This window comes from Parasteatoda tepidariorum, chromosome 6, assembly GCF_043381705.1.
Source record: "Parasteatoda tepidariorum isolate YZ-2023 chromosome 6, CAS_Ptep_4.0, whole genome shotgun sequence".
Lineage (NCBI taxonomy): Eukaryota > Metazoa > Arthropoda > Arachnida > Araneae > Theridiidae > Parasteatoda > Parasteatoda tepidariorum.
The window spans coordinates 23,506,332-23,532,521 of record NC_092209.1 but is presented as its reverse complement, the minus strand read 5'-3'; the positions used below and the strand labels follow the sequence as shown (position 1 = coordinate 23,532,521).

The window sequence follows — 26,190 nt, the reverse complement described above, 5'->3', positions numbered from 1 at the left end:
TCATGCGTAAAAAGATTCTTTTTTTAAAAAAATCATTTTTAGCGAAAAGGTTATTTGTTGCAATTGTGAAGCCACAATAGTTAAAACAAATTTGAAAACTGATTTTTCAAGGCGGCATTCCGAAAAAGAAATAAGATGGAAGTCGACAACATCTAGCGATGTCAGAGATTTTTTTCCTGGAAAGAGACAGGAAAAGAAGCTTCCCACGCTACTAATTTTGAAAAGAAAAAAAAAACGTTCTAGATTCGAATCAAATATTCTTATTAGTAGCGATATCGATAGATAGTAAGGATGAGACAGCATTTCCAACAAATCAAGAAATTTTAGAAGCAGTCAAAGGTAAAAAGTAAAAAATAACTATATATATGCATGCGAAAAAAATCGCATCCAATGAGTATGGCTCTAATACCGATGTTTCTGTACTGATAAAGACTATTTCGTTTCGAGATGTTGAATAGACTTGAGCATATTGAGTCGGAAACCGCTTCTGCATACTTCGTGTGGAATCAGTGCTATATATTTACACAATACAGTGCGAAATCACAAGCGCTGTGTATTTTTTTCGTTCTTAATCTGATCATGTAAAAAGTTTTATTTACCTCCTTTTTTTAAAACAAAAATCTTTCAATAAGTCAGTACAATATTAATCGAATCTAATTAATCTATAATTAATTAGATAAAATTAATTAGATGTAGAAAAAATTGAAACAAACATTGCTTTAATTTTTTTGCTTTTAGAATTCGGTTATAGTCAATTCTATTTTATTATTTTGATTACTCAACTTCAATATTAATTTTTTCACCTGATTTGTTTCTGTACCTGATATAACTACTATAATGAAACATTAAATCATACTGTTTTAAACTGCTTTAATAATTTAATTTTGATACTGTTTTAAACTGATACTTCAAATTCAGTTATCTTGTTTTATAAATTTAATCTTTTTGTCCATTCTTAGCTATTTCTATAAGTTCTATCTTATTACAGGTTCTGGGTAATCTTTATTTATGCTCTAGTAAGCATTTTTGTCTGCAGATCTATACATTTATAACTTTTCGTTATTATCGAAGATTATGCAAATTTATACTTAAACAATTTAAACTTATTAAGAAATGTAAACTTATATTATGAAATTAAGAAAAAAAATACACAGTTTTATTCTATGCATGTAGACTTATTTTATAAACACGAATTTCATCTATTATTATAAATTCATTACACATACATTTATAACGATAAAAATATCTTGCAGAAAGATATTGGTTCTAGTTAGGTTTGTCGCAGAAAGTCAGAAAAAATTCTGCCACAGGGCTATTGAATTAATTTTGAGCGCAAATTTCCTATTATTACTTTGATGAAGGCGAGTTTTAAAACATTTAGAGGTGTTATGTTTACTCAACGCCAGCAAGGAATAGATAAATTTCCCACTGCAAATACTGAAATAATGTAGGGCGAGACTTAAAAATAGTTTAATTCAAAAACTTAGTGGTTTAGCAAAAGACTGTCAACACTCGTATTAGGTTTGAAACTATATTATGCTGGGCTTGCCAAGATTATAGGAACAGATTTTAAGGGGAGGTAGGGGACATCACAAATATTCAGATTTGTATGGCAACCTATGGTCGAAAAGAATCTTCGTTAGCCGCTAGATGGTGTTGCTTACATAATAGATTGAGCGTGGCCAAAACGCTCTACTTATTCAAGCAGCACGGATTTCTTTCCATGGGATGCATTGAAAAGTGCTTTACAAGCAACAACTGAGGATATCGATTTGAATCTGGTTACAAGAATCATGTGTATTGCTGCGTTTTCCATCCAACAAAATCTAGATGTAATTGAACAAGTCTGAGAATCCATGGACGACGATTTATGGCATACTGGCAATGGTGGAAGCAATATCTAGCAATGGTAGAAACTTTGAACGTTTTTGTGACATTTTTACATAACATCTACCACAGCACGTGTAATATCTTTGTCCAATAAATATGTCAGATGAACCTTATCTTGAGTCTCTCTATATCCTGTACCTGGCACACTACTTTCCCTTGAAGTTTCAGACTATGGGCTGCTATACAATTCTGAATATTTGTGAAGTACCCAACTTCCTCCTAAAATGTGTCCCAATAATCCTGGGACACCCTGCATAATGAATTTAAATCTTAATATATAAACAAAATATAATTTACGTTACATAAACAAGATTCCACTATTTTGCTTCTACACTGTATGTAACAAAATTATAAAACCACTGTGCTTTTCTGTGTCTTTAATTATAGCTAACATAAATTTTCCGAAATTAAGTTAATGAAAATAAATGGAAAAAAAAAACATGCGTATATTTTAAAGAGGTATATTCAAATATGAGCATTTTGTCAAAAATATCAAAATTTCCCCTCTCAAATATCTGTTGCAAAATTAAAAGAACACTATTTAAAATGAACGTTTTTGCAAAATTAAAAGGATGTTGATCCATAATTTTTCATGACTGGATTTTTCATTGTCTCTATCAAGCTTTCAAGCTAAAATTTAGGAATTTTGTGCCATTCAGGCATGATAGCTTCTTTCTGGTCGCTCACAGAATCATATTGGCTGTTGACATTCGTGCTACCACATTTGAAAATGTGAGAAAAAACCCCGTATTTTAAAAAAGAAGCCAAACTGATATTTTAAAAGATGCTACTTGTTTACAATAACACAAATATACATTATATAACATTACTAGATTTCGTTTTAACTAAATTGATTTCATGGGAAATATTGCTCCACGTGATAGTTGTTATTCACTATTATACTGTTCCGCGAGATTATTGCTACACACAATTTTGTTATTGATAACGAAATATTTTTCAGTATAAATAACAAAGGATTAATGCATAATATTAACAGATAGTCACACATACTTAATTTGAAAAACGAGTTTTTTTGCGATTTCTTCTTTCTTGACGAGTGAACTTTTTTCACTTGCTAAGATTGCAATACGAAATCGATTGCCAGTCGTATGTTTGGAAGATAGAGTTATGACATCATGTCACCCGTGAAAACTTTTGACGTTTGTTACCGTCATTTGCTCATAGTTTTTTTCTCATACCAAAGAAGAAGAAAAAAAATAGAAATGATATCATGAATGTTATATCTTTCTTTTTATGTATTATTGAGTTAACAAATAAATGCGTTAGCACATGCTTATTAATGATGTTCTTTGTTTTATTAATGAAAACGTGAAAGACTTGGGTGTCTATCAGTCATCAATATTTTCGAGTTATTTTTATTCAAAATTTGATAACGTTCGAAGATTTTTAAGCTAGTTTTGTTTTAGAATGATATGATGATAATATCTGACAAATATGTTATTGATTAAAAGGAATTAGTTTTTTTAAGAAAAAGTAATACATACATTGCTCCCAGTAATTATTTTTCTTCTTTTTTTAAGACGGTAGACATTCTATTCTAGACGGTAGACTGCTATTTTGTCTACATATGATCAACACGCGGGATATGTAGTGGTGGAAAAATTACTTAAAATGAAAAAGTACTGATTTAATATTACTTAAATTTCGTTACAACTAGAAATATTTTTATAGCGAAAAAAGTGGCGTAAAATTAAGAGGCGTAAAGTAAAATTTGGCACACAGCTATTGCGTTTACAAAACAATAGCAATTGTACAAAGACGATGTTTTATCAAGGTCAAAGTTTTTTTTGTTGATTTCAGTTATTTATATGAACTTATGCTTTGAAAAGTACCACTTAAAAAATTAAAATTCTTTTTATATTATAATTAAAAATTTCAGATGTAAAAATTACAATATCGAAAAAATGGTGCTCAGAATGGAAGATAATACTACACCAGGATAAGTGCCAAATGATTATTTTCAATAGTAAAAAGAAAGGTAGAACTATTCCTGATATTGTCCTCTATAACCAGATCATTAAATCCACAAAGAGTGCAAAATATCTAGGAGTCACTATCACATCTAATTTAAGTTGGAAACAACACATAAATAACATTATTAAAAGAGAGAATGGTGCCTATTAGGCCCTCAACTCCATATTAAACTCGAAGTCATCTTTAGATTTACAATGCAAGCGCTCTGTCTATCTAATGGCAATTAGGCCAATTCTAACCTATGCCTGCCCCACCATCAACACTCTATCAGGGATCCCCAACCCTATGCCCGCGGGCACCATGGCGCCCGTCGATCGGTCTAGGTGAGCCCGCTGCTTGTGCCCAACGATAAAATACAATATTTAAGTTTTCCATTTTCCCATAAAATGATATGCAAAAATGAATGCTGTAAATTACTACAATTGTTACACGTAATGAAAATTATTACTGAAATAGTTAACTTAACTCTAGCAGCACCTTTGCAACTTCGACTTTTCAAGGCCCTGTTACAAAATCCTGATGATGCTAACTTCATTTTACATTCTGAAGTACGCTGGCTCAGTAAAGGCAAAGTACTTGATAGATTTATACATTTAATCGAAGAAATAAAAAATTATCTTTAAGCCAAAAATCAAGTATTTTTAGAACTAACAGATCCTCTTTGGCTAGCAGATTTGTCTTTCGTAACAGACATAATTGAAAAACTAAATAATTTAAACTTGGAACTGCAGGGAAAAGACAAACTTACTGACGATTGCTTGCAAGTAGGAATTTCCTCATGTTCTCCCAATTAGGAAACGATAGACAGTGAAATGCAACGACAAAGATCACATTGACTGTATTTTATAAATAATTTTTATACTTCGTATGTTCTTCAAGCAATTCAGTAATCATTTATTTTACACAAGAATATTAATACTAATTATATTCAGTTAATTTTTAAAATTAAATATTGTATGCGCTATGTGTAGTGTGTGTATTAATACCTATATCTACCAACTATAAATTTATCTTGAAAAAATGAATGGTGCTCGCCATTCAACCGATTATCTGGAATTTGCTCTTAGGTACAAAAAGGTTGGGGATCCCTGCTCTAAGTGATCATTTAAAAAATAAACTCTCTATGGCAGAAGGGAAGATTGTTAGAGGACTCGTCGGGGTCCCTAAATGCATTAACAATAATAGTATAAAAAGGGATCTAAAAATTAATGACATCAACGTCTATATAAAAAATTTAAATAAAAATTTCTACGATGAAGCAAAAACCTGTACCTCCAGCAATTTTGACACACTCCTAGATATAGAATTAATTGACGACAACACTAAATTTAGCCCAATTACTGCCTTTTTCCTTAGGGATATGGTGTTGCCCTAGCACACGAAATATATTATATTATATTCAACCCAGACCTTCCTTAATAATATCGATCATCATAATCTTCATGATTATTTTATTTTATATTGTTTATGATTATATTGTCATTTAATTATACTCCATGCTACTCAACATTTCTTGATTGTCCATGTCACACGAACCTCCTCTCGATTTTTTGGTGCTGAGCACCCCTTCTTCCTCCCATCTCCATTCCTCCTCACTACTCCTCATCATCGATTTATTACTACAGATGAATCGGTTAATGCCGCTTCGCTGCATGGCACCGAGATTTATGTGATTTCTACCATTCTACTTAATTAACCACTCAAAGGTTAAAAACAGTATTTTCTAGCTATTCATTCAGCTGGTAAGTACTAAATGCAACAAATATATATGGTGTAAACAGTTTTTTTTTGTTTTTTTGTTTTATGAGGAACAGGGATTTTGGCCACTGAACATATTCCTATTGCTTCGCAATCACATTTCTCTGCTGGCTTCTCTCCTTTTCTCGATATTAAAAATTCTCCTCAAACGGTGTAAACTGGAAAACATTTAAAGAGCTTATTGCATGAACTAGAAAAGAGACATTTTTAGGGTGGCAATAGTCAGGCAAAGAAAACATCCGAACTATTTAATTACAGATTTATTAAAAAGAGGGAGACTACAACTAGAGGGCTGCCAGCTTTCGAAGCTTTTTATTAAAATTTATTCAAGTGGTAGTTATGTTTATGTTTAAACGTACTTTTTTATTCTTTTAAACTTTTTTTTCGCACTACTAAAGATAAATTATTTAATAGTTTATATGTAATGCCACTTTGCTCTAGCTGAATCGTGGAAAGGCTTCTAAAATATTGACGAAATTACCAATACTTCTGACAGGAGAACTTTGTGTTAAAATGTCTACCAATCTGTAAAATATTTTACAAGTAACGTAGAAGTGGGATTTGCCTGCTAAAACTTATTTGCTTCAGAATTTCACATTGAAATATTTGAAAACTATAGAAGGCCTACAGAGACAATATTTTATCAAAAACGAAAGTTATTTCGGTTATTCAAGGTATTCTCAGATTTGGAGTATTTTCTTAAAATAATGTGAAGAAACGGTGTGCTATATGATATTGCTTCAGAATTCGGCACATGCCATTGAAACGTTTATAAAACAGCAGCAGGCCTGCAGGGACTTAGCTTTTTAAATGTCTACCACACTGTAAAATATTTTGCAGAAAGCGTAGTAGTTGCAGGCCTGCTACCACTTATTTGCTTCAGAATTTAGCACTTTGAATTGGTTGAAAACTACAGAAAGCCTTCACAGAGACAATATTAACACGTTCACGCCGGGGTGACCCACCGGTGGGTCACGCTAGATTGTCTCATCTTGGCAGCGCACCGGAGTAAAAACTGGTAACAATAATTTTAATTTTTTAGTTTTTTTCCGGGAATAATTAAAATCCGTAACAATCAATATTTTTTAACGGATGCAATTTTTAAATTGAATTGCTTCTTCGCCGTGATAACAGTGAATTGTTATTGCTGAGAATAGATTAACTCTTCCCGTATCTAATATTGAAATAGTTCTTCTTCCATTATTTTCTCTTTTCCCGTACCAGCATTTGAACTTTTCCCGGCGTGAACGAATTAATCAAAAACACAGTTTAAATCGGTTGTAGAAGATATTCTCAGATTTGTAATGCTTACGAAAAATAAAAACAGCGTGAAGAGGCGGTGTTCTATCAGATTTTGCTTCAGAATTTGGCACACAGTTTTTGCAACGTTTACAAAACAATAGCAGGCGTACAAAGACGATGTTTTATCACGGTCACATGTTTTCTCGTTGATTCCAATTATTTTTATAAACTAGTGCCTTAAAAATTGCCACTTTAAAAGTTTAAAATTCTTTTTATATAATTATTAAAAATTTGCTTTTAATACTTTCTTCATAATCTCTGTTCTAAGCGTAAAAACAGTGTATACTAGCTATTCATTTAGCTGATAAATAATTAATTTACCAATGCGTATGCCATGTACAGAGTTTTGGTCAATGAACAAATTCCTGTTGCTTTGCAATCACGTTAATCTCCTGACCCCGATATTAAAAATTCTCCTCAAACGGCGTAAACTGGAAAATATTTAAAGAGCTTATTGCATGAACAAGGAAAGGGAAATTTTTAGGGTAGCAATAATCAGGGAAAGAAAACATCCGAACTATTTAATTACGGATTTATTAAAAAGAGAGTTTGACGTTTTTCAGTATTTTCATTTATCTGGGTGAATTAAAAGATTCTCAGATACCATTATGATTTGGTTATTTCTGATAAGATCTAGAATTATAAGAAGCAAAAACTTTTTGATCAATCAAAGACTTTTTGAATGCTCTAACAGTAGAAAAACCAATTAATTCCTATAATATATTATATCGATAATATATTTTTCCAAATACCGATAATATATATTTTCTGTAACATTTCAATTTATAAATTCGGGACAAAACGGGTTAATATAAAAAGATTTGTTAATGAAATTTGATTGTTAACTGAAAGGAAAATGTTAGCATAAATTTCTAATTTTCCTCTATTTTAGTAAATTTTTGAATTTGAACAGTCACCACTTCCTTCAGTATTAATCGCCTGTAGAATCCTTGCAAATATTTAAAGTGTTAGCAAAGAGTATACCTTAAGATTTAGTACACAGCAACAGTTAGTGGTTAAATATTTCATAAAAGACCTTATATACTTGTAATGCTTTTAAGTGCTGGTAAATTTTAATATTTTTTTATACTTTCAATGTGAGTTCGCATAATAATTAATAATATGTATTATATAAAAGGGAAAACTTGTTCTAAGAAAGCGCCAGCCCTAGTATGAAATGATGCTTTGTAAAATAAGTGGTGAGGGATTTCCTCTTAAATTTACATATCGGATGCACAACTATATCAAAGGCCGGGATAGCCTGGTTGACAGGGTGCAAGACTCACGTACATGAGAACAGCATTTCGAATTCAACAGACCAAAGACTCCCCGTGTAGTAAACGATGACTGGCGCACGTTAAATCTGTCGGGTCACAAATTCCTCCATGTACCCATAACAAATTATACCACTGGGGATGCTGAATCGGAGTTTGATCTTCCTCTGGTTCAGGTCAAAAATACGATCTGTAGATGAATGAACGGATGGATCCGCCCTATAAACGGCTGTGACGTATGTTTGTGGCAGAAGTCAAATTCTTGGCCTTACACAGAGCCACTTGAAAACTTGAACAATTACACCTCTAGCCTTAATGACCTACAACAACAATAACCAACACTTCAGATGTACCAGTTAGGTGTGTCCAATACTTTCGTTGTCCAAAGTTTAAACACGTATGCACTTGCGCTTCTGCCCTACATATCCCTTATTTCCTTCATCTAGAACTTTACCATTTAGTTCAAGAGTAAATACTTATACCCTACAAGTACACACTTACAGTTACTTACAAGAGTGCACTGTTACTCACAAGAGTACACTTACAGTTACTTATAAGACTTTATAAAAGGACACTTTAGCGGCAGAACTTTTCAGTAGACCTTATATAAGTAATAAATCTGCCAGCTTTCCTGGCTTTCAGCTGCAATGTTTATCTCATTATTTACAGTATTAACAAATTTTTCGTGATATCAATCATTTTAAATTAATTTCAACTCAAAAACAGTTCAAAGATTTCATTAAAGATCTTATATACTTGCAGTAATGTTTTTAAGCATTGGTAAATTTAAATATTTTTTTGACATTATTTTCCATATAAATTTATAAAAATTTTTTTTTCGAAATTACCATTTTCTATGGCTGTTAGATACAGATTTTCCCCGAATATTCAAAGTATTAGCAAATTTTGTTTGTTGACACGGAATTAAAATTAATCTAAACTCTGCGACAATTAAGTGATTCGAAAATAAAGGAACTAATAACCATTTTGGCAAATTTTTTAATACATTTATTTAGAGTAGTAACTACAAATACAGTATTATACTGATAGAGTACTTTTGAACTTTTTTTAAAATTTTGGCAGAATTTTTTGAATTTGAGTTTCATGTCCGAAACAGTCTCTGCGGTAAAATTGTTTTCGCATTCAACTTCTAATTACTAAACAACAGGTCAGATAAAGTTGTTTTTCTATTGTCTCCTCCGACACGGTTGTCACGGGCGACTTGAGTTGACTATTAATATTCAAAATTTTATTTTCACGTTGAATGACATGGGGGTCACCTGAGACTGGCACTGAGTTTGTTCGTAGAGTCACGGGGGTCACCGGTGACCGGCGAAACCAAGATTATAAAAAAGAATATAATTAGAGTAATATTTTATATTTTTTATATTATTATCGTAACTAAAATGGTTTGAAGAAATTAATGTAATATAGGACGCACAAAAATAGTTTCAATTATATATACAGAGATGCCAACTTGCTCGGGATAACGAAAAAATATTTTCAAGTGGACATTTATTAATTGTAATTCTTGGTTTAATAAATTCAATTTATTAGATTTTTTTCCCACCATTATTTCTAAACAATTCGTAGGCTTTTATAATTCACCAATTTTTCAGATATGTTATGCAATGTTACCACATTGTTACATAGTTAAAAATGTTTTATTCACTACATATAATTTTCATGATGAATGGGGTAGGGGACGCTACGCGGCCTAGGCACCCAGTTTTGTTTAAATAAAGAAAAAAAGAAAGATATGTTATGCTAAACTCTTTAAACATCAAGCAAATTTATCTAATATTTAAAAATTTAGCTAGTAGTTATTTATCGTTCGGCCAGGCGGGCAAGCCATGTAAAATTAACGTGGTAGCAAAGAAATATTAAGTTTAGTGGTAAGAACGAAACAGGTAAAGTGCACCTCATTTTCTTAATTTTGCTGCTATAACTTTTTGAATTCTATAAAGAACATGCAAACCCTGATATGTGAACATTTCTAACACTAGAAGAAACCCACTTGGTGTAGAAAGTTGGCATTTCTGTATTTGCAAGTAATTTCTATGGAACTATTTTTTTAAAAAGCTATAAATTCTCTTCTTTGTGTTATCCAACAGTGTTCCTCTTGAATAGAATTGATAATGTAATTAATTCATATGAATTATAACAAACAAAAATGAATAATTCATGAGAAACTGTATATTTGTTTGCTTGTGTTAAACAACAGTGTTCATCTTAAGCAGAGTTTTTTGCAATTTTATTTTTTGATATGAATTGAAGCGAATAAAAAAATAATTCATGAAAAACTGTAAATTATTTTGTTTGTGTTATACAACAGTCCTTGTCTTAAACAGAGGTTACTGCAATGTAATATTTTGGTATGAGTTACGACAAAAAAAAGCATAATTTATGAAAAACTATGCATTTATATTGCTTGTGTTAAACAACTCTGTTAAACAGGGTTTCAATGTAACTTTTAACAAGCGTTACAACATGTAAACAAGAATAATTGCAGTACCAAACGACCAAACGTGACAAATGATGAGATAGAAAAGATGTAGTTCAAATATTAGAAACTACCGTTTCAGAAAATAAAATATATTTAATATAAATTTTAATTTTTTTTTAACTTGCACTGTCAATCTAAAACATATTCTAAATATTTAAAGAAAGTATCTCTTAGCACTACATTTGGCTGGTGGATGCTGAAAATAAAAAAAAAGGAAAAAATTCTGAATATAGACTGTTTCATTGAAATGGTTAGAAAAAGTTAATTTTTTTCAAAGTTGTGATAATCTGCGTAAAACGTCTTCATTTGAAACATTCTACATACATTTGGCTGGTGGCGAAAGACATAATCTCAACTTTTGAATTTAAGCGAAATGTTTATCTCAATAGTAGTAAACTAAAGCAAAGATTTTTTTTTTTAAATTTAAGAGTTTATCAGGGTATAGGCTGGTCTTTCACTTAAACCACCATGCTGCGATGTCTTAAATTTTTTTTCTGAAATAAATCAAGTGCGCGGGGGTGTCTGATTGATTTAGTAATAACTACGGTGTCACTGCCATACAGAGCAGTGTCGTTTAGGGTTTCCTCTTGTTTTTTTTTAAAATTTTTTTATGGGGAAATTAGCATAGATTAGAAAGTAAAGCTGTCCAGGAATATTAGCTTGAGGTAAGCTGGCCTTTACCCCTTAACTTGCGCAGTCGAGTTAATTCGAGCGCGCTAAACAAGCCAAACTGTGCTCACTCAAGATAATTCGAGCGGCGTTGTATTTTATGCTACCATAATTTTTCACACTCGAATATAATCGAGAATTGAAAATAATATATCGAAAGCTAAGGAAAAAAAATTCGTTTTATTGATATTTATCATTTACATAGGATTGTAACCTATAACAGTAATTTATTCCAGAATTAAATAAACAGAGACGCCAGAGCTTGGTCTGGACAGCAAATACATGTTTTGAAGTGGTAGTTTATCAATTGTATTTTTTTGTTTTATAAATTCAATTTAATAGATTTTTACCTACCACTACTTCTAAATAATTCTTAGGTTTATATAATTCACCACTTTATAGAATTCGCGAACTCACACCTAGATGTTGATGTGATGGATACTTCACCTTCGATTTTCCGATGGAAGGTCCTCACTTACTGGCTTTGACTTGAGTACTTCAACTATTGTCATTCGCTCATCGACCGGGATTCATGGACCTTGTTTTCAAGATTTCGGACCATTTCATGCTGACTGCTGATCGACCATTTTCCTTTTCGAGTGAGTAATACGTATTTCATTCTCTTGCAATTATGTTTGGATGTAGCAAAGGAGGTAAAGTTAGATTTGACCATTTCATTTTAATTACTGCAAAAATGCTATCTCAGCGCTGCGGACGTGGCGGCAAGATTACTCACACGCTCATCAAGAGAATTGTAATACCGGTGATATATCCCAACTACATAAAGCCAGATGCTAAGCCCGGTGAAATTTTTGAAGATGAATATGGACAATTCCATTGCTGGTCCAAAAGAGGAAGTTATTGCACGCTCAGCGGTTTTAAAGTGCCCGAAGGAGCCATAAGACCATATTATTCGGCCAATTCAATTCCGGTACCTCAACAAATTACGCCTGAAACGCCGACTACTTCAGCTGACGCCCCAGCTATGGAAATCAACGACGGAGACCAGTATACGGAACAGACCTCTGACTCAGAAAGTATTTACAAAAACAACACAGAGCCTCCTGCAAAGAAAAGGAAAAAGAAGAAAAAGCCAGCTGATGTCAAAAAAGCTGAAGATAATTACGCAATCACGACTACAAATAGCTGCTTTTCTTCACTGCTAGAGACCTCCACTATCTTAGCACCATCAGAATCCAAAGAGTATTTCAACAAAGCTCCAGATCCACCCACAACTTCAGTGAAAGTTCTACATAACAAGTTTACAAAAGTTTTAATCCGTGGACTACCACTTGACTTCAAAACAGAGGATATTTCCATTGAATTAGGGAAATTAAACATCGAAACCCACAACGTAATACAGTTTAAAAGAAGAGTGGGCGGGACCTACAGGCTCCTCCCACTTTTTCTCACAATCCTTAGAGTAACGGAGAATCACCGGCAAATTTTCACCATCACAGACATGCAGCGGATTCCAGTCCGAGTAGAACGTTTTCGTGGCGGTCGGGGACCGCTGCAGTGTTTTAATTGTCAGGAATATGGCCACGCTCAACGGACATGCAATGCACCTCCCAGATGCGTGAAATGCGCTGATAACCACCGATCCTTCGATTGTCGTAAGGATAGACTCACACCACCAAAGTGCTGCAACTGTGGAGAAATTCACACCGCAAACTACACGGGATGCAAAGCCCGCCCCAGCAGGAAGGGNAGGAAACCCTCCACACCCTTTGGAAAGACTTTGTCATCCTGGCTACCGATGCCTCAAAATCCAGTACGAACACAGGTATTGCGGCTATTAACTCAAGGAACAACATGTCTTATATCTCTCAAATCCATCCTATTAACTCAGTTTTCACCGGAGAAGTTTTAGCGATTTGGTTAGCAGTCACAAAATTCACTACCGAGTATCTAGATTACGTTATTTTATCGGACAGTAAGTCCGCAATCACTGCCCTCATCTCAGCCACCCATAAATCCCCTCACAGCATCCTCCTCTTACAAAACAAGATAGTTTCAGCAAGTGCAAAAGTGAAATCAATCACGATCGCCTGGACACCAGCACACGTTGGCATCCCCCCCAATGAAACCGCTGATAAGCTGGCCAAACACGCCACCAATGCCCCTCGAGCCATCTCTTTTATCTCACCTGAAGACTTGTCATATTCAGCAGTTTTAGACTCAAACCGCGAACTCAGTAACCTCCGGACTAATTCAAAATACCACAAGCGTTTCCCCTTTGATCACCCTGTTAATAAAACTTCCCTCAATCAACTCCCAAACCGAAAATACGATATCTTAATCTCGCGTCTCCGAAGCAACACAATCCAACTTAACGAAATTTATGCAAAAATAGGGCTCGTAGACTCCCCTTTGTGCGATCATTGTCAACTTCCAGAATCTGCTATCCACCTCCTCTTTGAATGCAAAAAGTTTGAACATCAGAGACAAACACTGCGCGCGTCAATCGGAGTTTTTCCACTCTCCTTTCACCGTCTTCTTAGTTATAACCAATACGATAATCTTCTCAAAAATTTAGTGGATTTTTTAATTTCAACTAAGCGTTTCTAGTCTCCAGTTTTCAAATCCATAATTAAATGCAGTTACAAATTTTTAAGTTTTAGTTTAAGCCTCTCTGAGCGCCTGGGAAAAAAAGTATGTTTTTTTTTATTTTGATGAACGTGTTTCTCTAAAAGTATTGGAACCACCAAATGCTAGGTTTTAATTTTTTCTAATCTTCCTCTCCAAAAGTGCTTTGGAAAAACATTTAATTTCGATCTCTACTATAAATTTGTTTCGCTTCTTCAAGAACAGCGTGCACTCTCACCATCTCATCGTCATCATCTTCAGCATCATCAACTCAACTCACAAAAGATACACCTTACAGCAAGGGGGATAAAAGCGAGTAGCACAGATCCCCCCCACATCATCATCAACAGTCAACAGAATTCGCGTCATGCCACACGTTTGAAAAAGCCAGCAAAAATAGTAAAAAGATTGCAACATTTACTTGTGGTTATGTACCGTTATTTATAACTATTTTTACGTGTCCGGAGCAGTTGGCATCTCAGAATGTAGTCTAGTGTGTGCTGAAGCCGTGTTGTTGTTTGGGAATGCTTTGCTGAATCATCAAGTCGGTGTTGAATAACGTTTTTTTCTTACTTTTTTTAAAACTTTTTTAAAGCATTGTAAGATGGCTAATGGGGTGTTAGTTCTCAGGAAATGCAGCATGTTTACCGGGTTCAGGAAAAAGCATTTTTTTTTTACACATTAGGAAGGTATATATTTTTTAACAAAAGCGTTGAAGTTGGCAGCTCTGTATGAAATGGTTTTATCATTTCAACTAATTAAACAGAAACTTCTTTACTAAAGTCGCCACCTACGATACCGCAAATCTTAATGATATTTTCGACTGCATAAATCTCAATCAGGATGCAAAGTGTAGACCCATAGCACACGTCTACACTTCTGATATAACACTAACACTTAACAACGTCTAACACTTAACAACACAAACACTCACTGAGTTATTCACACGCACATTCAGCTTATCCCTGTGAAAGAGCAACCCCTCGGGGTCTGATCAGGGGTAAGCTAATCTCTCTAACTTAAGTGTAGAGATCAACTCGGCACGAGTGGTCATTACCAGGACGGCCGGGTATCTACTTTGACAGCGCCACACTTACTTAAACCTATACACACATCCTCACATTCCTCTAACTCGCCCCCCATTTGTATGCACTCTTAAACTGTAAATATTAGTGTTTATTTTCCCATTATTTTACCTAAACCTTTAATTGTACTATAATTTTGCGTTTTTCCATGTACTTTTTAATCACTTGTAATTTTATTATTATCTAATAATGGCAAAGACCCATTTTTTTTCTCTCAGGGACTCCATTTTGCTCCCCAAGCTTTATTTTTGTCATGTATGTTTCTTAGTCTAATTTCAGGATTAATGGGAAAATGGCCGTAAGGTCTCAGACCACAAGTTTTACTACAGCGAACGAACGAAAGAACGATCATTAATAAGATATGTTAGAATTAAAGTAAAAGCAAAAACAAAACTGTTAAATTATGAAAAATAATCATGTCAAATTTAAGCTACCGGTTTTTATTTTCTTCCATCATGATTCTGGTTCCATACGAATACATTATTTATGACTCGCCCCGTCCCGAATAGGTTACGCCGATGACATTGGAATAGTAGATAAATCCAAAAACACAAATTTGGTAATTTTGAAACTGCAAGACAAAGATTTTGAAACTGAAAATTAATACACCGGAAAATAAAAACCAATGCCCGCAAATATAATACGTTCATCTTTAGAAAAAATAAGAAAACAGCAATTAAGAGCTCTCTAACTCTCTTCAATAGTCTTATTCCAATAGTGCAAAGGGTGAATTATCTTGGCAAAATAAAAAAGATTAAAAAATTCAAATTTCACTTGGAATAACCATGTAAAAAATATCAAAGGTAAATCATAACTGCAATAAACGAACTTCTAAGTCTTATCACTTCCAAATCAAAATCTTAGATATCAAACTATAACGACTAATTTATGTTTCTATGAATACACCAATACTTTGACCAATTATGTTTCGATGATCAAATCGCATTTCCATTATTAGCGTGTGGTAACTTTTCAGAAACACAAATGACGAAACTAGACACTTTTCAAAATAAAATTCAGAGAGAAATTACTAATGCAAGATGGATCATACGAAACAAAGATATCCATGAAGATATTAAAATAGAAAGATTCGATAAGCTCATCGACAAATTTTTGTAGAAGCTCTAAGTGCAATGAAACAAATTTTTCAGTCGCTGGACTCTGAAGAAGAAACAAATATATTAGACCATTTGCGGTAAGCATTTTCAGCAATATGTTTACCGCAGATTCAAGGACCGAAACTTAAATATTTATTCGTTAATTGCATGAATTATTTATACTAGTTAATTAACGTGCAGCAGATATTATTTTAATAAACAAAATCACTTATGTAACAGCACATTTTTTTAATAATTGTTTTTCAACAAATTCGAATTCTGCCGAAATGATTACAATTGGCCATATGGTCAGGCGAGGTATCAAAAGTTTAGCTCTCTTAATTTTGATTTTAATTTCTGCGTGTTTCGCAATATCTCGTGAAATTTTCAACCACATCGAGACATGTTGCACACAGTTATAAATTTTTTTTATCCAAGTATCGATGCAAAAAATAGCTTCAAATAATTATTTATAATTTATTATTATTTTTGTGAATACGATTTAAATTTTTTTGATTTTTAAAGTACATAAATTATTACATCATTTTAAGGAATGTAATTTTAATTGAAGAAAATAAAATATTCAGCTTCCTTTTACTTGAGAGATGTAAAATAAATAATATCCACAGAGGCTGTTCGAAATTTCGAAACTACCGTTTCAGAAAATAGAATCTATGTAATTAACGTTTAAATTTGGTACATGTCACTCGGTAGAACCCTATATCTTTAATGGTTATTACAGGTATCTTCTAGCATTAAATTTGGCTGGTGGGTACTGAGAAAGAAAAGAGAATAATTCATGTATATAGTATAATTCATTGATTTACTTCGATAAATGTATTTTATTTAAGTTCTGACAGTAATGAACAATAAAAAAGATTTCTTGTGATTTCAGAAGAAAGGTTGATAAGTATTCTTCTTTTAGATATGAAAATTTTTCTGTTCTCTCTCGTTCTTGAGTAGGCTACTCAACAATTAAAAAGTGATTAAAATTGTGAACAAAACAATATATGTAATTACAAGTCTGTCTGAAAGTTCTGTGCGTGAAAAAACACGTATCATTTTCAAATAAGCAAAAGAAGCCTTTATTCACGTTATAATGAATTACACAAATTTTGTTTTTTAAAATTTTCTAATGCATTAGGTTTTTGAACGTAGTTATGGTTATTTCCTCGTCGTTGTTTTCAAATACGATATCGGTTTCACGCTATAAGCTACAGTTTTTATGCAATTCAAAAATTTAATATGAGTGACTACTAAGAGTTCCCGCCTCTCTTCTACGCAGAAAGTGGTTGGATGAAGGAGGTAAATACATTTACGTTTAAGATACGATTACGTTATGTTTGTTTGTAATGGCAAAAATAATCTATCGATATGAATTTTTTTCCATTACAAACAAATATTATTATTTCTCAGGAGAAGAAACAGAACAGAACTACACAGAAGTCGTGTTCCTTGCACAAGATATCAAGAGGCAAAGCCACGGGCGACTAAAATGTAAAAAGTGGTAGAAATTCTATTTATTTATTATCGCTTTAATTATTCAATAACACTATGACTTACACACACCAGCATTTAACCCCACGCCTATGTCCCTTAAGGGGCATTAATCGGTAAATGGTTAAGGTTAGAAGACTAGACAGATAGAAAAAGGAGAAAAAAAAGAAAATAGAAACAAAAAAGAGGAGAAATTAAAAAGAAATATAAAATTTTAAAAAAATACAAAAATTAAAGAAAAGAAAAAAGAAACGATTTTTCGATTACTTAGGGCATTTGAATAATATTAGATTTACGGAGAAAAAACAAATCGGTTCGCACTAAATATTACAGTTTAAGAGTAGCATATGACTTAGAATTAGTGGTGAGTAAAAATACTATCGATTTTACTAAACAAAGAATTATACAATAAAAGACTACCACTCGAAAATATTTATATAATGTCCGGAGTAAGTTGGCATATCTAATTATGGGCAGAATGAATGGAAATCAAGGCAGGCATGCATGGCTCAAGTATCCAGTTTCTTTTGATTAGTCCTTGAATATCCATGCAACAGCAAACTGAAAAGAATTAGTCATTAATACATTTTTGCAATTCATAAACTGCCAGTTATTTATTTTTTTGTAGCCTGTGGCATTCTTTCATCTAATTTTATTTAAATGGCGTGTCAGTTTGAAAATATATAGTATACATTTCAAATGATATAAACAAAAAAAACGGCAACGCTTTTTTCGCACACTATTTATACAATTATTAATATTTTAATTAACATCATTTAATTTAAATGGGACAGCAGTGACAATTTAGGCATAGACCCTCAAAGTAAGCTGTCAGACACAAAGTTTGTGATCTAGACATTTTATTGGTTTGAAATCTTTAGATTTTATTTAAACAAAAAAAGAAAAAGAAGTAAAATCAACAGAAGTGAAGAACATATATTTCGCACTTACTGGAGAGCATCAGCTTCGTTCACTGCAGCATTCCATTTTCGTGATGCACGTGGACAGATAAATGATATTCACCATGAAATATTTTAGATTTTTAAAACCACCGTTTTAGAAAATAAAATATATTTTATAATATATTTTAAACGAGGCTAATATTTGATAGATAACCAAAAATAGTCAAAAATGCTAACTTGCTCCGGACAGAAAATAAATATTTTAAAGTGGTAGTTTATCAATTGTGATTTTTAGTTTAATAATTGCAATTTAATAGATTTTTATCCACCACTATTTCTAAATAATTCGTAGGCTTATATAATTCACCATTTCTAAGTTGTTATGCCATGCTATACCCTTTAAAAAGCAAGGAAAAATAGTCAAATATCTGCAAAATATAGTTTGTAGATATTTACCGTTTTTTTAATTTTATTGGCGTGTCCGGAGCAGTTGGCATCTCTGCATAGTACATATGTATTAAGAGATTTCGCTAGCAATAATTTCTGCTGGTGGTTACTAAGATAAAAAAGAATATATATATCCCTGAATATATTCTATATCATTGGAAAGGTTCGTAAATGTTTTTTTTAATTATGGTAGTAATTAGTACTAAAAAGGACTTATTCTGGGTTTAGAAAAAGTATTGAAAAGTATTCATTTTGATATTAAAATTTCTTCTGATCTCGCGAATCGCTTTTGAACAGTTTTCCCAACAAATAAAAAGTGATTCAATTATATAAACACAACTATTTATAATTTTGTCTGTCTGAGAAGAAACACTTACCATTTTCAGACATAAAAAAGGTGCCTTTAATGAATTAAAATTTTTTATTTATTTTCTAATGTATTAATTTTCTGAACGAAATGTTTGGATATTTTTGCGTTGCTGATTTCAAATCATCAATTGGTATTACTCTACAACAGAGGTAACTAGTTAATTAGTACAGCAGATAGTATTTTAAGAAACAAAGTCACTCTTATAATAGCACAGGTTTTTTAATAATGTATTTTTCCCGATAAACTCGAATTCTGTCGGAATGGTTGCAAAGGGCGATATCGTCTGGCGAGCAATCAAAAGTTTATTTCTATCAATTTTTATTTTACTTTTTGCGTGTTAAGCAATATTTCGAGGAATATCATCATTCGAAACATTTTGTACACAGTTATAAATTTATTTTATCCAAGTATCTAATTTATTATTATTTTTGAGAATACGTTTTAAAAATACCTGAGTAAAAATATTTGAATTGTAAGGTGCATAAATTATTAAATCATTTTATAGAATGTAATTTTAATTATAAAAAATAAATTATTCAACTTCCTTTTACTTGAGTGATGCTGAAAAATAATAATATTTACAGAGGTTGTTCAAAAGTTTGAAACTACCGTTTCAGAAAATAAAATCTATCTATTAAAAAATTTTAAATTTGCTTCTCATTTACCGATAAACTGTTGTAATTGTTTATTAAAGGTATCTTCTAGCTATAAATTTGACTGCTGGATACTGAGAAAGAAGAGAGAAAAATTTATGAATATAGTCTATTTCATTGATATACTTCGATAAATTTTTTTTCTTTAAGTTGTGATAGTATTTAATACTAAAAAGGACTTCTTGTGAGCTCAGAAGAAAGGTTGATAAGTATTCTTTTTTTTTTTTCTGTTCTTGTGAATAGGCTTCTCAACAATAAAAAAAGTGTTTCAATAGTAAAAATACAATAATATGTAATTACAAGTCTGTCTGAAAGTTCTGTGCTTGAAAAAACACGTATCATTTTCAAGTAAGCAAAAGAAGCCTTTATTCACGTTATAATGAATTACACAAATTATTTGTTTTAATCATTTTCTAATGCATAAGGTTTTTAAACGTAATTATGGATATTACCTCGTCGTTGTTTTCAAATTCGATATCGGTTTCACTCTATAAGCTACAGTTTTTAAGCAATTTAGCAATATATCTCTATGCAGAATTTTTTAAAAATTTAATTTGACTGACTACTTAGAGTTTCCACATCTTTACGTAGAAAGTGATTGAAAGAAGGATATAATGCATTTACGTTTATGATACTATTACTTTACGTTTGTTTCTAATGGAGAAAATAATCAATACTAGAGGCTCCGCCCCCTGCTCGCTAACGCTCGCCAACCCCCGAGAATTGCTACGCAATCCTATGTGGTTCACGCCGTGAACCAGGGCTCGCTGCGCTCGCTCGCCAATGAACACAATGTTCTAGCACAAAGACATAATATATTATCATCAAAGACATAGTATTTTATCATCAAAGACATAGTATTGTACTTATGTAGAAGAATTCTACCAATGTTCTTATTGGCTTTTAAAAAAGTATATTAGCTATTTAGATTGTACATGGTGAAAAAATCAAAACATTAGCTAAATAAGAAACATATTAGCAAAATAAATTATCAAATATTGCTTCACTAATATTCTGCATTTTAAAGCGTGAAAATTCAATGCATAAGTAAACGCGAAATATAAAAAAATTCAATGCATTCAATACAAACACTTAAACGTTTTTTAGACGTTTAGGTAGCTCCCAGTAGAAAAAATATCAATTCAACAGCGGCCTTTTAAAGCATTCTCACTTCAATTAATTAATTAATTCCTAATTGAGTTTAAATTAAATATTGTCATGTTTTTAGTGCATGAATCTGAATTGAACAACCTGATAATGCTCACTCTGGTTATTGTTATCTGGTTGCTCACTACGTGCTCTTGCGCGCCGAATCCAATCAATTAAAAATGAAAACTGTTGCCAGCGCGAGAAAAGAAATATCATCGGTTTTATTGATACATACATACGTACGTATTAACGTTTTATATAATATAGATGATTTTTTAACATTACAAACAACCCGACCAGGTGGTCGAGTGGTTAGCGTGCTTGACTGCTGAGCCGATGGTTGCGGGTTCGAATCCCGCTCAGTGCATGGATGTTTCTTTCACTCTGTGTTCTATGCCTTTTCTCCTTTGTGTGAATGTGACCCGCCGTATAAACGGGTTTGTGGTTGTGTGACGCGGGCGACGCTGCTCCACCTTCGTGGCTTTGCCACAGGTGCTCATCGGGCAACTAGAAGAGAGTAGCTGTTCTGGCCCTCCTGACCAATGGGACAATATATCCAAGTGTCCGAAATTTAAAAAAAAAACATTACAAACAAATATTATTAATTCATGGAAACCATTTCTCACATCGAAGTCGTGTTTCTCGCAAAATATATCCTGAAACATGCGAGTAAAAAGTGGTAGAAATTTAAATATTTATTATCTCTTTCATTATTCTGTGACATTATTTTTAAACTGATGCACTTACATTTTGAAAATGATGCAAATTTTCCAACACCAACGGTTCTCCGTATTGTAGGAAAACAATTCTTCCTAATGATAGCAATATTTATGCAGTTACTTTTAAAAATTAGAATTAAAAGATTTTTGTGCAAACTAGATTTTTGTGAAAAGCAAAACGATTCTCACTAAACATCACTGTCTTTTGCCTTTCGTCATTGGTTTGGCAGAGGCCTTTAGGCCCCGAAGGGCCCTTTTACCTCTTCATCATCAACTTGGATGTTACTATCATGATGTGGTAGCTGAAAAGAAAAAGATTAAGCAAGAAGATGCTGTTATCTAATTGGTCTGGGAGTTTAGGTCTGGGAGGGGACATCACTGATTAAGAGTAGTATAAGATTTAAGAATCAGATTTATTTATAATTAGTGGTGAGTAAAATACTATCGAATTTACTAAACAAACAGAGATGCCAACTTGCTCCGGACATCAATTATATATTTCAAAGTGGTAGTTTATAAATTGTGATTCTTGGTCTAATAAATTCAATTTAGTTGATTTTTATCCACCACTATTTCTAAATAATTCGCAGGCTTATACAATTCACCACTTCTTAGAATTTATGTCATGCTATGTCTTTTAAGGAACAAACAAATTTAGTAAGATATTTGCAAAATTTACTTTATAGTTATTTACCGTTATTTTAATTATTTTGGAGTGTCCGGAGCAGTTGGAATCTCTGAACAAAGAATTATACAATAACAGACTTGATAAGATAACATAATTGACAAGATAACAATAATTGACTTGAGCCATGCTTGGCTCAAGTATCCAGCTCCTTTTGATTAGTGAAGTCTTTGAATTCCCATGCAACAGTAAACTGAAAAAAATTTGTCATAAGATTCACTAATTTTAATCACTTTTAATACATTTTTGCAATTTATAAATTACTAGTTTTTAAATTTTTTGTCCCCCGTGGCATTCTTGCATTTAATTTCATTTAAATGACGTGTCAATTGACGTGTCATTTCAAATGATCTAAACAAAAACGGCAATGTACTATTTATACTTCTACTATTTATACTATACTACTTCGTGTACTATTTATAAAATTATTTATAATATATTTATTATATCATTTAATTTAAATGGGATAGGGGACGGCAGTGACAATTTAGGCATAACCCTTAAAGTAAGATGCCAGACGCAAAGTTTGTGAACTAGACATTTTAGTAAAATCAACAGAAGTGAGGAACATAAATTTCGCACTTACTCTATCATTACCCCGACCACAAATAAACTGCTAAAGAATTGCTTTGGTTACCAGTTTTATCTTTTTACCCTGATTTATACGGTTTCATGTTGGAACGTATATGTGAGCGCAAGGGTTAAAGTAAGCTGTCAGGCTCAAATTTTGTGATCTAGGCATTTTAATGCTTTCGAAATGTTTAATTCGAAGGATTTGCTAGATTTTTTTCTAAAAAAAAAATAATAAAACCAAATTCAACAGAAATTGAAGAAAAAAATTTCGCACTTACTGGAGAGCATATCAGCCTCTTTGACTGCAGCATTCCATTTACGTGACACACGCGGACATATAAATAATATTAATAAGGAAATATTTTAGATTTTATAAACTACCGTTTCAGAAAATAAAATATATATTTTATAATAACTTTTAAACGGCAAGAATTAATGTGTTGTGTTATGTCTCTCTAGATATTAAACCAATCTGCTAGCTTTAAATTTGGCTGGTGGGTACTAAGAACAAAAAGAATAATTATTCCAAAATTTAGCCTATATTATTGGAAAGGTTCGAGAAAGTAATTTTTTTCAACTATGATAAGAATTAGTACTAAGAAGGACTTAATCTGGGTTCAGAAAATGTATCATACCTGCCAATTTTCACCATTTCCGATAATGGATTTTCAGAGTGGTTGTTAAACAATAACCGAAGAACAATCTGACTCAAAAATATATTTATATTTTGATCCCGTTCAATATCTCTTGTGCAAGGATCATTATGCTTTTACATAAACTCATGTTTGTGAAAATTGCAACGCCATGAAGGACTTATGCGAGTGAGCTGAAATTTTCAGGAAATGCAAAGTAGAACATGATATGCAAATGATTAGAATTTCAGACCCGTAGCGCATGCGCATGCTGAGCAGCGCCCTCTGAATGGCGGATGGATCCGAATAAATAGACGGCTGTAGCCAAGCGAGTATCGTTATCGGTGGTTATCTGCTAGTGGTAAATGTTAGCTTAGTTATTACTTATGCCTATTCGACGAAAGAGAGCGAGATTTCTACAACTTACGGAGTTTAAACGGGGGAGAATCATCGGCCTTCGTGAAGCTGGATTATCTTATCGTGCAGTAGCCTCTCGTGTGCAGCGTTACAGCAGCACAGTGATGCGTGTTTGAAAGCAGTGGATGGACGAGTGTCGGACTACTCGGAAATCCAGGAGTGGACCCTGAAATGTCACGTCAGCTCGCGATGATAGACACCTGTTCGGCGTTGCGCTAACGGACCGTACGGCTCCCTCTAGACAACTGGCAGCACGGTGATCAATAGCTACAGGTGTTTCTTTGTGTACTTTATCAATTCCTAGACGTCTGCTGCAGCGTGGACTGCGCGCAAGGACTCCTTTATACAGGATCCCCCTCACGCTAAACCTTTGCGGCCCGTGGCTGCAATGGGCCAACCAGCATAGGAACTGGCTTGCTGACTGGCAGCGTGTCGTGTTTTCTGATCAATCTCGCTTCAATTTGTGGTACCATGATGGTCGCATTCGTGCCAGACGCTATGCCGGTGAACGCCATCTTCCGGAGTGCGTTATCGAACGCCACAGTGGACGAACACCCGGGGTTATGGTCTGCGGTGACATAGCATATCATGGACGATCTCAATTGCTACGTATTGTGGGTAATCTGAACAGCAACCGGTACATCAGTGAAGTTCTACAGCCCCAAGCTATTCCCTTCCTTCAAGCCTTGCCAGGTGCTGTATTTCAACAGTACAATGCCCGCCCTCATATTGCTAGTACTGTTCAATCCTTCCTTGCATCGCGACAGGTACAACTTCTTCCTTGGCCGGCGTATTCCCCGGATATGTCACCGATTGAACATGTGTGGGATTTCGTTGGTCGGCGTCTCGCTCCTAATCCTCGTCCTGTTGCTTCTACAGACGAACTTTGGGTACGCATACAAACAGTATTAAATTCTCTTCCTCAGACAGACATTCAAAGTTTGCTTGACTCCATGCCATGTAGTGTAGCAGCACTTATTGCGGACCGTGGTGGTTACACAAAATACTGATTTCGATCTCTTGTTATTGTTTGTTAGCTTTTAAAGTTTAATCATTTATTTGTACCACTACCACTCAACTGTGTATTAAATTTCATTCAATTATGACGATTCCTTCATGGTGTTGCAATTTTCACAAACAGGAGTTTATTTATTGTAATTACTTATATGTAGTCATTTATAATTATCATTATAATTCAAAAAAATTAATTGGAATAACCCGAGTATTGCTACCACTTTAAATATGAAAATAAAATCTTCCGGAAAATTCGAAAAAAATTGGCAGGTATGAAAAATTCATTTTGATCGAAAAATTTATTTTGATCTCGCGTATCGCGTTTGAACATGTTTCTCAACAATTAAAAAGTTATTCAATTATATAAACACAACTATTTATAATTTGGTCTGTCTGAAAGTCCTCAAAAAAACACGTACCATTTGTCTAAAGTGCATTTACTCACTCTATAATGAATTACAAATATTTTTATTTTGAATGTATTAATTTTCTGAACTAAATTTTTGGATGTTTTTGCGCTGCTGATTTCAAATCCTCGATTGGTATTGCTCTACAACAGTGGTTACCAACTAACGACCCGGATCCGGCCGCAGAACCCTTTTTTGACACTTGAACTGAATATATTAGTTGTCATTTTTTTCCGAATGATTTTCTGAACAATTTATTTAGGTTTAAAATACTTTTCTTTCGTTAAAAATAATCTAATTTTGTCGTTTCTGTGAAATTTAACACAACAACAGTGCAAATAAATTTATTTTTCAGATTTTGCATTCAAAAAAATATTTATTCAAATACAAAAATAATCGTGTATGTTGCTTAATAATCTACTTCTAATTTTAATTTGTAATTCATTACTTTCGTTTTGTACAACTTGATAAAAATCTAACAATAATATTTAATGTTCCTTCAAACATAAAAGAGTCCCTGCAAAAAATGAGCAATAGAAATCAATAAAAAAAAATGTATT

General features: G+C 32.9%; 1 protein-coding gene across 1 annotated transcript in view; it reads right to left on the bottom strand.

Moving 5' to 3' along the window:
- The window catches only part of LOC122271459 (mucin-3B-like), a 136,233-nt gene that overhangs the window by 88,653 nt on the left and 21,390 nt on the right, over nt 1-26,190 (bottom strand). Inside the window, exon 2 of the mRNA XM_071182087.1 lies at nt 7,863-7,929. The gene's annotated coding sequence lies outside the window, so the exon portion shown is untranslated. The remainder of the gene's footprint in view (nt 1-7,862; nt 7,930-26,190) is intronic.